Raw genomic sequence first — 15,208 nt, forward strand, 5'->3', positions numbered from 1 at the left:
GGAAAAAAGATTGACCTTTCAGTCCCCCTTTTTAGGAGTCATCTGAAGTATCTGCCTACGTACTCAACTGTGTCAAAATAATCAAATATTGCAGCTGATGATGAAATATGACAAAGAAAATTAGTCTGGAGTGGGTATTTGCTGCTGGGATTTATCAAGTGAATCACACACATATTGACTGAAGATTGGCCATCAAGGAGACGAAGCGGGAAGTGGGAATTTTGTGTAGATTTACCATAATTTTGTTTTGTGAAGGGAAGTGAGGATTTTTTTTTCTTGATTGCTATATAGCACATTGCAGTCTAGTACAAGGTATATGAATGCAGGGTGTGCCCATAGCAATCCCCCCCCCCCTTTTAAGATTTATTTATTTATTTGAAAGTCAAAGTTACATAGAGAGAGAAGGAGAAGCAGAGAGAGAGGCAGAAAGGTCTTCCATCCTCTAGGTCATTCCCAATTGGCCACAATGGCTGGAGCTGGGTCAATCTGAAGCCAGGAACCAGGAGCTTCTTCCAGGTCTCCCACGCAGGTGCAGGGGTCCAAGGACTTGGGCCATATTCTGCTTTTCCAGGCCATAGCAGAGAGCTGTATTGGAAGTGGAGCAGCTGGGACTTGAACCGGTACCCATATGGGAGGCTGGCACTGCAGGAAGCGTTTTTTTTTTTGCTACACCACAGCACTGGCCCCATGTTCCCCTACAGGGCTGGATACCTGGCTTATCACTTCTTTCATTCTTTTCTTCCTCTTCTCTCTTTTTTTCATTGGAGTCACTTAGAGCACTTTTTGTTGTAAGGGACAGAAACCATAATTCAAAGTAGTAAATTAATTGGGGAACAATATGTCAGCCTAAGAGAATGGTCAGATGCTAACCATGCCTGAACTAGATGCTAACCGTGCCTGAACTAGATGCTAACCGTGCCTGAATGGGCTTCCGTTTGAAGCTCTAACTGCTGGCCCATCATGGTGGCAGCTTTTCCTTTCAGGTCGCAAAATGACCACTTTTATTCTGGAGTGCATAGCCCACCAGTTAGTGATCATAACCAGGAATATTCAATGAAATCGTCTCATACCTCCCTGGGTCCAAGTAAAAAGATCACATTTATGCCAACCATGGCAGACAGTGTGGAAGAAAGAAATATTGATTGACTTAAGCCCTAATAGGCTCTTCTCCTGGTTCAGTGGAATCAACGCCATCTACATTCTGTGGCTGGAACTGAGGGATGGATGTTGCTACAGAAATGTTGGGTACGACTGAGAGGATGGAGGGTCACAGGGCACTAGATACACATTCTGCAGAAAGTTTGTGGAGAGTGGAATTAGTGCTCAATTCATGTTAGCACAAACATTTTTTGAAATTCACACTCAGATTTTTCAATAATTTTCATAAATGTTTTGAAGAGCCATAAGGTAAATAGGTTCCATTTTTCACACCCAAATAAGATTTTTTTAAAAAGATTTATTTTCATGTATTTGAAAGGCAGAGTGACGGAGAGAGAAAGAGAGCTTGCATTCACTGGTTTACTCTCCAAATGGCTGCAACAGCCAGGACTGGGCAGGCAGAACCAGGAGTATAGAACTCCATCCTGGTCTCTCATGTGGGTGCAGGGTCCCCAGTAGTTGAGCCATCTTCCGCTGCTTTCCCAGGCACACATGAGCAGAGATGTGGAAGTGGAGCAGCTGGGATTCTAACCAGAGCTCTCATATGGGATGCTGGCATCACAGGTTGCAGCTTACCTCACTGAGCCATAACATCAGCCCCCTGTCCAAATCATCTTTAATTTCATTTTGCTCAAGCTTTTGAAATATCCTGTGTTTCAGAGAAAGAATGGACAGATGCCCACACTACTATTGCATCTGTTGGGTTACCAACCCCATTCCTGGCACGGTGGTGATGGTAAGTGGTGCTGTTTCTATGGAAACACTGCTGGCTCACTTCCAGTTTTTTAGATGGGATCCTGGACAAAAGAGAAGGCAGAGGATGTAGAAGTGTGTGTGTGTGTGTGTGTAGATGTGTGTGTGTGTGCACTAACAAGAACATGTTACTAGCAATAGCCCTGATATTGCTAGGATCAAAGGAATTGAAGAAATCAGTTTGCTTTAAAGTTAAAATTGGGTCATTTTCTTACATTTAATGTCTGTAACAATGGGCAGCTCATATCCCTTGGGAAGATCCTTTATTTCCAGTAAAGCGAGGACATTCTACTTCCTTCCATAGACTTTAAAGCAGACTTGGCTTCACACATTCCTAAGACGAAGTGAGGGCATTTTGTGAACATGACTTATTGGAAAATAGTTCTTCGGCTGGTGCCGCAGCTCACTAGGCTAATCCTCCGCCTGTGGCACTGGCATCCCGGGTTCTAGTCCCGGTTGGGGTGCCAGATTCTGTCCCGGTTGCCCCTCTTCCAGTCCAGCTCTCTGCTGTGGCCCGGGAGGTCAGGGGAGGATGGCCCAAGTGCTTGGGCCCTGCACCCCATGGGAGACCAGGAGGAAGCATCTGGCTCCTGGCTTCGGATCAGTGGGGTGCGCCAGCCGTAGCGGCCACCTGGGGGGGTGAACCAACGGAAGGAAGACCTTTCTCTTCGTCTCTCTCTCTCACTGTCCACTCTGCCTGTCAAAATAAAAAAAAAAGGAAAAAAGAAAAATAGTTCTTCTATCTTGTGGGTGGTTTCGGTATTTTAATTCCTGCTTTTGTTTAACCCGGATTCACCTTGTTACACATAAAGGAGAGGGATTCGAGGAGTTGTTATTAGAGTATAAAGCTTTAATATGTTAACAAATATGAACTCTCTGGAAATTTTCTTCCATGTGTTCTTTTTCTCAGTTGTGTTAGCTCCTTGGTGGAAATTATTCATTTCTTCAGTATATTTTGGCCAGTTTTGATCTTGAATGTAAATTGTTAAAGTGAATGTGTTGGAGTCGGTGCTGTGGTGTAGTGGGTGAAGCTGCTGCCTGCAGTGCCGGCATCCCATATGGGCTCTGGTTGGAGTCCTGGATGCTCTACTTCTGATTCAGCTCCCTGCCAATGTGCTTGTGAAAGCACTGGAAGATGGTCCAAGCTCTTGGGCCCCTGCACCTGCGTGGGAGACCTGGAGAAACCCCCAGGCTCCTGACTTCAGATGGCGCAGCTCCGGCCACTGCGGCCAATTGGGAGAGTGAACCAACAGATGGAAGACCTCTCTCTCTCTCTCTCTCTCTCTCTCTCTCTCAATCTCTCTGCCTCCCCTTCTATCTCTGTATAACTCTGACTTGCAAATAAATAAATGAATCTTTTAAAAAAGAAAGAAAGAAAATTACTTTTGTCTTATAACATAATAGGTACCGGATGACACATTCACTTTTTAAAAATATTTGTTTATTTGCAAGTCAGAGTTAAACCGAGAGAGGAGAGGCAGAGAGAGAGATAGAGAGAGAGAGAGAGATCTTCCATCCACAAACCTCTCTGAGCAGTGTCCTCATAAGAAGAGATGTGAACCCTGACCATGTACAGAGTGACCACCAAGTGGCGGCACAGGGAGAAAGCAGCCGTATGTGAGGTGGGCAAGAGACCTTAGGAGAACCCCACCTACAACACCTTGACCTTGAACTTGCGGGTCTTGACTCTGAGAAAGTAAGTTGCTGTTGGTGAAGCACACGGTCCGTGGCCTTTGTTAGGGCGACTCAAGCAAAGGAACACAGTCTTCTGCCAATGTGGGTTCCGAGTTGGGTCACTTTCTTGTGAGTTTATAGAGATCAAAGCCTCAGCTGGGTTCGTCTCTACCTCCTGATCTCATCAGAGCCGGCCCAGAGTGGCTGAGTGGGAAATGTTTGTTGAACTGAATCCAATAAGCACAAACTATGTTTTGATCATAGCAGTAGCAGAGCAGCTGGCTGGCAGCCTGGCTCCTGCTGACTGCCACCTGAAGCTTCCAGGCTTGCTGGTCTAGTTCTTCCTAAAGAAACATGGGCTTTTGTTTGCTCTTTTTGTCTGTCAGAGCAGAGACATGCAGGTATAGAGATGTGTACTAATTGTAACGGTAAATGCCAATGCATTGAAGTATTAAAAAAAAAGCAAAATTCACATTCACCCATTCAAAGTTACCACTGTTCAAATTTCAGGGTTTATATTTTTTTCCCTTGGGCTTTTCTTTTTTGAAGGTGTGCAGGAGGGGTCATATCCATATAGTTATCAATTTCTCTCTCCCCTACAGAAAGATGACCCGATTTATATAGCATATGCCATTTAAGTAACATGTTTTCTCTGCATATAATAATGTGTGGGTATCTTTTCCTGCTAGAAAATAAAATAAATGTAGAGGGGCCGGCGCTGTGGCACAGTGGGTTAAAGCCCCAGCCTGCAGTGCCGGCATCCCATATGGGCACCGGTTCAAGCCCCAGCTGTTCCTCTTCTCATCCAGCTCTCTGCTATGGCATAGGAAAGCAGTAGAAGATGGCCCAAGTCCCTGGGACCCTGCACCTGTGTGGGAGACCTGGAAGAAGCCCCTGGCTCCTGGCTTTAGATCAGCACAGCTCCAGCTGTTGCAGCCAATTGGGGAGTGAACCAGCGGATGAAAAACCTCTCTCTCTTTCTCTCTCTCTCTCTCCTTCTCTCTGTGTAACTCTGACTTTCAAATAAATAAAAAATAAAAATAATATAAAATAAAAATGTAGATTAATAGTAGCAATTTCAACTCTTGGAACTGTTATTTCACTTAAGGGATACACCAGGGATCTTCAAAAATTTATGGAAGGTGTATATTATGAACAAAACCATGCATCAATTTCAAACTATTCTCATGCCAAAATAATCTTATTTTTTTTTCATTACATTTTCCCAGGAGCTTTTCGAAGTGCCCCTCCACCCCCAACCCCAGAGTGACTTCCCTGGTGTGGTCCTTACTGATGGAGAGTCAGATGGTTCCTCTTCTTCTTTTCGTACGAACACAGCTGTGGGGACTCGTTCTGTGTGTGTGGTTCTTGTCTTACCACCCGTGTTATCTGTGATTGCTTTATTTACTTGACAAGACAGATACATGCACGGCTCTGCCATGCATGTGGGCGACTATGGAGGTGGTAAGGTGGACACAGAGGTCCTGCAGGCTCCCCGCAAGCAACCCTTCACAGAGCTCTCTGGTTGGACCAGCTGTCCATCTGCTCCCGGGAGCAAGGCCAGCTTCACACCCCTACTTGGGTGTACCGGATTCTAGAACATCCAACCTGCTCCCCACTTCAGGCAGGTTTTTCAAGCTGCTCCCTCTGCCTGGCCTGCTCTTCCTTCTGCTTCTTTTGGGCGTAACCCCTTTTCTTTCCCTGCTGAACAACTTCCCTGTGTAGAGGACGCTCGCTGAGTATTTGACCTAAAATTTATCCCAGCTACTCTTACTCTTTTTTCTTTTTTTCTCCTTTGATCCCTGCCTCTTGCTGTCTGCTCTCTTAGCACTTTTTGACTTGCAAATATCTTACTTATCTGTTGCTTTCCTTGTTCATTGTCTGGCTCCCCTGTTAGAAGGTGGGCTCCGTGGGGCTGGGGCTCCCTCTGTCTTACTCTCCACTGCATCTCCGGCCTGAAGCCTGGAGCCAGGCACAGGGTAGATTCTCCGTACATAACCGGGTGGTGGCGCTGTTTCTGTGGTTTTCTTACACAGCCAGGCTTGGATTCCTCCTTTTCAGGCTGAGGCTGCCTTAGGCCCTCAGGAGGCGTAGCCCCAGCTGAGTGGGTCTTACAGGGCTCAGCGGGAAGTCCAGGCACCCCGGGATGGATCTCTAGGGCCTGTGGCCTACTGAGCTGTAACTTGCATTCTCTCCTCCCCCTTATCTTCCATAGGCCACTGCACTGAGTGCCTGTCCCACAGAACGGGACTTTGGCCTCCAGTCTGGGATTGCATGGGACTGGGGTTCTGTGAGTATAGCTGTACCAGTCCCTCTCCCTGAAGCCAAACCTGTGCCTGATTCCATCCGCATCCATTGGCTGGGATGCTGCCTCTACTCGGACAGATTGTCCTTTTCCAGCTAATCTCAGCCCCCTCCTCACTTGGTTACCCGCCCCCCCCCCCCAAAAGTCACTGTCTAGAACTTCCTGCCATGTATCATCCCCAGCTGGGGGTGACAGCCTACGGTGGGGTCAAGTTCGCCACTGCCTCTTTGGTAGTGGGAGTTGCCCGGCTTGCTCTCCAGTCATTGTTACAGAAAGCTGGGGTAGGAAAACTCTCTGTGTGCAAACAGTGGAGGATCGAGAGCAGTTGATTAAAGCCAGCGGGCTCAGGGGGAATCATTTCCTGAGAACTGAGCATGCAACCCCAGTTTCTTACACTATTTGTAGGTTCATCAGCATCGTACCTTAACTGGCACAGCATTGGTGGGCTGAAATTGCAGCCTACGTGACTAAGCACCACACTTGCAGTGGTCGGTAGGTCTGGTATATTTGTAAAAGAGATACCTGGGGCAGATTTATAGGACAGATTTATGAAGGGAGTTGCAGAAGGCAGGATTTAGGACACCTTCCCTCCCTAGACAAGCTCACTGAGCACAGCCGCTTCACCAGATAACAGGGAGCAGCCACTTTCCAAGGGAGGCGTTGGGGGTCTGCTTTCCTTCCTGTGTCTCTGGTTCTGGCCTTATGTCCTCTCCATCACTGCAGACAACGTACAGGAAAAGAGCAGTGGAGGCAAACGGGCCTGCATTTGGATCTCAGTTCTGCCGCTTTTTAGCTGTGTGTCCTTAGGTAAGTTCTCGACTTCTCTGCGTTCCCCCATCTGGTATGTGATGGTGAGTAATACCTATCTCGGGATGTTGTGAGGGTTGGTGATCACCCCTGACAAATACTGAATGCAGAGCCCAGCACAGAGCAGGCACCCTCACCTCTGCACCCTGCCAGCTCCAGGTCCCTTTTTTTCCAACCCCATAGCTCATGCGGCAGACTCAGAGCTGTGTAAGCGTGGCTGACTTCTTGCACTTTTTCAGTTTCTGTTTTCTTTTTGGGCCATACATCTCCTTTAAACAGAAAGGCCTTTTTAACTCTCTCTGAGTTTACACATCTGAGCCATTTTGATCTCTTTCTTCCTGGCACGAGAACCATTGGTTCACTTTTGGAAGTCAGTGAGGTGCATGCCAGAAGCTTCGCATGGAGCTCTGGGGTCCCATCCAGGGAAGCTGCTGGCCTCGATTCCCCATAGCGGACAAGGTGGACACCGTGCATTCCATTCACGTGCGAAGGCTGTTCTGACATTAGGGGACATTTTTGGATTGGCTTTAGAGCTATAACATGAATTGTTCTGCAAATGCAATGCAACACGATGTTCCTTTGTGATAAGAATCTTTGCAAAGGTTTTCAATGTACAATTCGTTTCTTTTTTTTTTTTTTTTTTTCAGGGTTACAATTAGGATTACTTGGCCACACGAATTTTCTGGAAGGCAGGCAGCTGCTGTCTGGAGTCCAGCCCCCTCAGACCCCTTGGCATGCATAATTTGCAGAATGACTGGGATCCCATATGTTTCTTCATTCCTCCTAGGTAGTCTTGACATTTGAGGATTTATTCTTAGAGTTTGCCTCTTTGAAGCTTGTTGGCTTCAATTAGTTGGCTGAAGCTGGGGTAGCATACACCATTTCTTTGAACAAGTGGCGCCGTATTCAAGACAGGATGATTTTGCCACACAGATGGGCTTGGAATTAGGTGAGTTTACCAAATTTCGAGTAAATGACATAGATCCATCACCTAACCTAGCACATAGCGTAGAAGCAGCTCCGTGGAGGCAGTTTAGCTAAAGAAAGAACACATTCGCAACTTAGGGGCTGAGACTCTGTTGAGGCCTTGGGGCAAGGATAACATTTAAATGAGTTGGGATTATCGAATGTCACATGTGCTATAGAATGAGTGAACTGTTGCTAATTTTCTTTCTGGTGACTAAAACGACAGAGACCACCGTTTGCAGGTCTGTGTTATGCAGGGAGTGTCGCCAAGACCAGTTCCCTTGGGATAGGAATTGGCAGGCCAAGGTCCACAGGGCAACCAAGACGGAGTTCAATACTAATTTGCTGACAAAGCTTCATTTTACAGAAGAGCTGCCCCTTTAAGAAGCCGGTGCTGTGGTGTAGCAGGTAAGGCCATCACCTGCAGTGCCTGCATCCCATATGGGCGCCGGTTCGAGTCCTGGCTGCTCCACTTCCGATCCAGCTCCCTACTTTGACTGAGAAAGCAGTAGAAGATGGCCCAAGTGCCTAGGTGCTGGTTCACTTCCCAAATGGCTGCAACAGCCAGGTCTGGGCTAAGCTGAAGCCAGGAGCCAAGAACTCCATCCTGGTCTCCCACACGGATGGCAGGGGCTCCAGTATTTCTCAGGCATGTTAGCAGGAAGCTGGATCAGAAGCAGAGCAGCCAGGACTCAGACTGGCACTCTGATATGGGATGTTGGCACAAACAGTGGCTTAACCACCTACACCAAATGTCGCTCTCTCTGTGAGCTCTGTGAAGTATATATGTGCACACACAAATATATACTCATATATATTTAAATTTAGTATAAATTCTACCAATAAAAGGATATGTAGGATATCATTTTCAAATATTCAACACTTCTTTTGAAATTCTGTATAGCTCATCGATTCTCTTAGGATCTTTTTCATTGATTTCTGTGTAACTCTTGGATCTATAGCTAACTCTGATGACGATGTAGTTCCAACATAAATATTGCTTGGTATTTCCATTGATGTTAATGAAGCAAATGCAACAAAGTAGCTTTGTGCTAAAAATTTGCACACTTGTCGATGACATGAGTGATTTATTTGTTGAAGTGGATAACAGTCTTTGCATTCTAGAAGAAAGTTGTTTGTTTGTTTTTTGTTTTTTGCTACTCACAGTGTTGTCACAGTTTAAATGTTTATATTCTCCAAAGTCCATATCTGAGATGTTGGTTATTTTCCTTGGAGAGCCAGGATTCTGCCCACATTGCCCATCCTCATTTCCTTCTAGCTTGTCTCCTTTCCAATAGCACACACAGAGACATCTTTTTTGTCTCATCAAGGGTTGGGGTGGAGGTATAATAGACGGCTGGGCAAACACTTTCCAAGTCCTTTGTGTGATGATACAGTGGGTGATTAAATAGGATGGTTCTGGGTTTGGGTTCTGAAGACAGACTACCTGGACCTGTAACCCTGATTCTATTATGTACCAGCTGTGTGACTTTGTGCCAAAGACTTCACTCCTCTGTGCTTCACTTTCATTCTTGTTTCAACAGGGATAACTTAAACATCTACTATGGTGCCTTGCACATGGATGCTCAATAATTTTGAGGCTACATAAAAAAAATCAAGGCAAATGGAAGTAACAGATAAGTTTTGGAGTGGGTAGTTGGCCTGATGGTTAAGATGTCAGAAGAGATGTCTTCATCTCATATTGGAGTACTGGATTCGAGTCCCAGCCAGGGCTTATGACCTCAGCTTCATGACAACGTGTACCCTGTTGGTAACCAGTGAAGACTCAAGTGGTTGGGTCCCTGCCATCTGAATGGGGGATCTGAATGGAGTTCCCACTCCCAGCTTTGGTCTGACCCACCCTTGGTCATTTCATGCATTTTGGAATCTCTTTCTTCTCTCCACCTCTTAAATAAACAAGTGAATAACAATTAGAAACATAAACTTATTTTTGCTCAACAAATTTAAATCTATGCATATGAGGGGTCTTCAGCAAGTTAATGAAAAAATATATTCATAAAAAAAGCTATGTGTGGATTTCAAAAATCGTTTGCACCAAAATGAATGTCTTCTAATTCCATTTTCATGAACTTTTTGGAGTCCCTTTGTATTAGTCAAATTCAATTCAATTCAATTTTACTCTCTTAAAATTCAATGAGATTTGATGAGAAAATCCATGTAAAGTACTTAGAAACATGGTTAATACCTGGTAAAAATGTGCATAGCCTTTGTTACAACACCTTTCTTAGTGTACTTCTGTTCTTTCTTTCTTTTTTTTTTTTTTTGACAGGCAGAGTGGACAGTGAGAGAGAGAGAGACAGAGAGAAAGGTCTTCCTTTTGCCGTTGGTTCACCTTCTGATGGCTGCCGTGGCCGGCGCATTGAGCTGATCTGAAGCAAGGAGCCAGGTGCTTCTCCTGGTCTCCCATGCGGGTGCAGGGCCCAAGCACTTGGGCCATCCTCCACTGCACTCCCGGGCCACAGCAGAGAGCTGGCCTGGAAGAGGGGGCAACTGGGACAGAACCGGCGCCCCGACCGGGACTAGAACCCGGGGTGCTGGCGCCGCAGGCAGAGGATTAGCCTATTGAGCCGTGGCACTGGCCGCACTTCTGTACTTTCAACGCCTTAGACAGTTGAGAGTGGAAAGCCAAGGAGAACGAGTTGGTGAGGAGAGCAATGAGAGCAAGAACAATGGGAAATGTGGAGACTGGAGTAGCATTTACTGTGTGAAAACCTCCATCTCATCCTACCTGGGGTCTCCTGTTCAACATTTCCTGTCTCGGACTTTTTCCTCCCCAAAATATGTTGTATGCAAATCACCTTCAAATTGCTCATCCTCCTTATGCTTGCCTGATGAACTCGGAGGTGGTACCTCTGGTTCTATCATTTCTCTGTGTTAAGACTGAATTGCCTGCCTTTTGTCACCTATCACACAGGCTTTCTTATCATTGTGGCTTTCCTCTGCCTTAGTTCTTTCATCCAGCAAACCTCCTTCTCTCTTCCCATCTGGGACAACCATCAATGGGGGGCAAAATTGGGGGAACTTCACAAAGTTCATGGACAATTGGAACTAAAAGATTAGTTTATTTTAGTGCAAAAAAATTGAAATCCACACACATTTTTTTCATAATATACCTTTTCCACAAACATTTTGAAGTCCACATGTAGAGACTGAAAGCCAGCCCATAATTATCTCACCAACTGATGTACCCTGACATGGTCCTGTGACTACCAGGGACAGTCTTCTTTTCAGATTCTCAATCAGGTGTCCAAAGGGTTAGAGGCCACTCTGGTGAGAAGGCACATGAGGTATCAATGGTGTCAATGGTAACAATGGTTGAATCTCTTCCAACAGTGAGACACGTATTTCAGTAGAGAATGCAGAGGGTGGCACTGGAAGAAGATACAAAAGGGCTCTTTACCAGGACTTGGGGAGTCAAGGAAGACTTTTTGAAGAAAGCAGTATCTAACCCACAAGCCAAAGGAATGTGGCCAGTAACTGGATACTGGTGGAAGATGAAAGTGCATGGAAAGTCTGAAGAATGAGGAGACGATAGGTGGTGGTGTCCGTTTTTCATGTCCATAACAAACTACCTGAGACAAGCTGCTTATCAGGAAAAGAAGACTGACTTTGCTCATAGTGTTGGAAGATGAAAGTTCAAACAGCATGCACAGTCCAGCTCAGGAGAGTCCTCGGGGCAGAAGCATGTGCAGGAGCAGGAGATTGTATTTCCAAATTGGAAACCAGAGAGAGGGGTCTGGCTGGTGACTTTTATAACAGTCCTCCTGGGAGAACCATCAGGGAGTTACAGGAAGGCCACCCCCAGTGGCCCCATCTTTTAAAGGTTTCATTCCCTTGTGACTCTGTGAACCAATCTTGCACCATGTAGGCCCTTGGTGTGTGTAGGGGGCATGCAAACCATTCCCAGATCATTGTAGCAGGCAGCAAGAAACAGGAGGATATAGTGTTAGAATGGGCATTGATGAGAGCTGAGACTGGATGGGTAAGTAGGAGTTGGACAGGAGCAATATGAAAGGCTGGCTAAGGGCTTTGCACCTCCACATGCATGCAAAGGGAGACTTAGAGACATGTAAGAGGGGAGGGAGTGCCCCAATGTAGGCACTAGGAGGATTGGTCTAGCTACAGTGTCTGGAGAAGAATGAGTTGGGGTGACTCTGCAGCTGGCAACGAGGATGGAAGGGAATGCATGCAGGAGGCTGAGCGACCTGCGAGAAACCAATCCAGAAGTTTCAGCACAAGATGATGGAGCCTAAGCTTGAGCAGTGCCAAGGGAGGGTGTGAGAAGTGCATGCTTTTCAGAGAGGTTTGGAGATTGAATGAGCAGGAGTGGGGGCAGAGAAGCCCTGCTACAGGTGCCGACTTGGCCAGCTGGCTGGGTAGAGGACGGATTCCTGTCTCACTGAAAGGGGAGAGCACTGGGGAGGGTGCAAGGTGATACAATTGCTTTGGGTATGTTGACCGAGGGGTCCTTTGGAACTGGCGCATGGAGACCGCCACAGTGCATCAGCGTGGGTGTCTCAGCTGCAGAAGGGAGAGCCATGTTCTGCAATTCAGAAATCCGAGGAGTTTCATTCTCTCGCCTATCAGGGTCACGGAGGGCACTCCCAGCTGTCAAACACATTCCTATGTATATAGCACAAACACACCCAGATTCACAGCTAGGGGGAAAAAGAGAGTACAGATAGCCTGCTGACAGTGCAGGTCATGCTTTTCCCTCCCAGCACATGAAGTTGTGATAAATTTATGAAAAAAAAATGATTAGGATATCAGAGTTTTCTATGTCAGAGGTCCAGATACCAGACTTCCCACCTGTCCTATCTCACTTCATTCTTATAACAACTGTACAAGGCAAGCATAACTGCTATCCTCTCTTTAACAGATGAGGATACACAGGCATGGGCAAGCTAATTACAGTGAGCCCCATCATCAGGGTTCACAACCAGACAGTGTAAGGTGGGAGGATGTTTCCAGAGGAAAGGAACAGACACCCAGTCGAAGGTCATGGGTAGGTGAAGTGAAATGACACATGAAATGGATCCAGAGGATTTGACAATTGAAGAAATGAACTCTGGGGAGGCAAGCTGGGGGAGGCAGTGCTGGGGCCAGCCTGTGACGGTTAGGATGTGAACAGGAGGCGGGAAGTGGTGCAGCTGCAACAGGTCATGTGTCTGAGAAGACTGATCACGAAGTGAAGGGTGAGATGGGGCCAGACCAAGAGGAAAACAGTAACTTAAGCAAGTATTTGGAGAGCATGTTAAAGATGCTGGCGAGGATGTGGGGAAAAAGGGACACTAACCCACTGTTGGTGGGAATGCAAACTGGTCAAGCCACTATGAAAGTCAGTCTGGAGATTCCTCAGAAACATGAATATAACCCTACCATACAACCCAGCCATCCTACTCCTTGGAATTTACCCAAAGGAAATTAAATTGGCAAATAAAAGAACCATCTGCACCTCAATGTTTATTGCAGCTCAATTCATAATAGCTAAGACATGGAATCAACCTAAATGCCCATCAACAGTAGAGAGGATAAAGAAATTATGGGACATGTACTCTATAGAATACTATACAACATGGCCGGCGCCGCGGCTCAATAGGCTAATACCCCATCTAGTGGCGCCGGCACACCGGGTTCTAGTCCTGGTCGGGGCGCCAGATTCTTTCCCAGTTGCCCCTCTTCCAGGCCAGCTCTCTGCTGTTGCCCGGGAAGGCAGTGGAGGACGGCCCAAGTGCTTGGGCCCTGTACCCCATGGGAGACCAGGAGAAGCACCTGGCTCCTGCCTTCGGATCAGCGCGATGCGCCGGCCGCAGCGTGCCAGCCGTGGCTGCCATTGGAGGGTGAACCAATGGCAAAAGGAAGACCTTTCTCTCTGTCTCTCTCTGTCACTGTCCACTCTGCCTGTCAAAAAAAAAAAAAAAAAAAAGAATACAATACAGCAGTAAAAAAAAACAATGAAATCAGGTCATTTACAACAAAATGGAGGAATCTGGAACATATCATGCTGAATGAAATAAGCCAGTCCCAAAGGGACAAATATCATATGTTCTCCCTGATCGGTGATAACTAACCAAGCACCAAAAAGGAAACCTGTTGAAGTGAAATGGCCACTATGAGAAATAGTGACTCGATCAGCCCTTGTCTTGACTGTTCATGAACAACTTAATATTTTATCCCTTTTAGTATTTTTTTTCATACTTAATACTATTGGTTGAACTCTGCAATTAACACACAATTATTCTTAGGTGTTTAAATTTAACTGAAAAGTGATCACTGTTAAATATAAGAGTGGGAATAAGAGAGGGAGGAGATGCACAATTTGGGACATGCTCAATCGGACTTGCCCCAGATGGTAGAGTTAGAAACGTGCCAGGGGATTCCAATTCAATCCCATCAAGGTGGCATGTACCAATGCCATCTCACTAGCCAAAGTGATCAGTTTCAGTTCAGAATTGATCATAATGATAGGTCTAAGAGTCAAAGGGATCACATAAACAAGACTAGTGTCTGCTAATACTAACTGATAGAATAAAAAAGGGAGAGAATGATCCAACATGGGAAGCAGGATACACAGCAGACTCATAGAATGGCAGATGCCCTAAACAGCACTCTGGCCTCAGAATCAGTCCTTAAGGCCTTCGGATCTGGCTGAAGAGCCCATGAGAGTATTTCAGGCATGGAAAGCCGAGACACTCTGGCAAAAAAACAAAAACAAAAACAAAAACAAAAACAAAACCTAAAACCTAAATGAAAGATCTCTGCGAGTGAGATCCCAGTGGAAAGAACAGGCTATCAAAGAAGGAGGTGCCTTTCTCTGAAGGGAGGAGAGAACTTCCATGTTGACTATAACCTTGTCTAAATAAGATTGGAGTTGGCGAACTCAAAAGGCTTCCATAGCCTTGGCAACTCATGACAAGAGCCTAGGGGAATTACTGATGCCATAAACAAGAGTGTCAATTTGGGCTGGTGCCACAGCTCAATAGGCTAATCCTCCACCTGTGGCACCGGCACACCAGGTTCTAGTTCCGGTTGGGGTGCCGGATTCTGTCCCAGTTGCCCCTCTTCCAGGCCAGCTCTCTGCTGTGGCCCGGGAGTGCAGTGGAGGATGGCCCAAGTCCTTGGGTCCCGCATGGGAGACCAGGAGAAGCACCTGGCTCCTGGCTTTGGATCAACGTGGTGCACCGGCCGCAGTGGCCATTGGAGGGTGAACCAACGGCAAAAGGAAGACCTTTCTCTCTGTCTCTCTCTCTCTCACTGTCCACTCTGCCTTTCAAAAAAAATGTCAATTTGTTAAGTCAACAACAGGAGTCACTGTGCACTTAGTCCTCATGTAGGATCTCTGTCCTTAATGTGTTGTACAATGTGAATGAATGCTATAACTAGTATTCAAACAGTATTTTACACTTCGTGTTTTGGTGTGGGTGCAAACTGTTGAAATCTTTACTTAATTTATACTAAATTGATCTTCTGTATATAAAGATAATTGAAAATGAATCTTGATGGGAATGGAATGGGAGAGGGAGT

Source organism: Oryctolagus cuniculus, chromosome 20 (genome assembly GCF_964237555.1).
Source record: "Oryctolagus cuniculus chromosome 20, mOryCun1.1, whole genome shotgun sequence".
In the NCBI taxonomy this organism is placed as follows: domain Eukaryota; kingdom Metazoa; phylum Chordata; class Mammalia; order Lagomorpha; family Leporidae; genus Oryctolagus; species Oryctolagus cuniculus.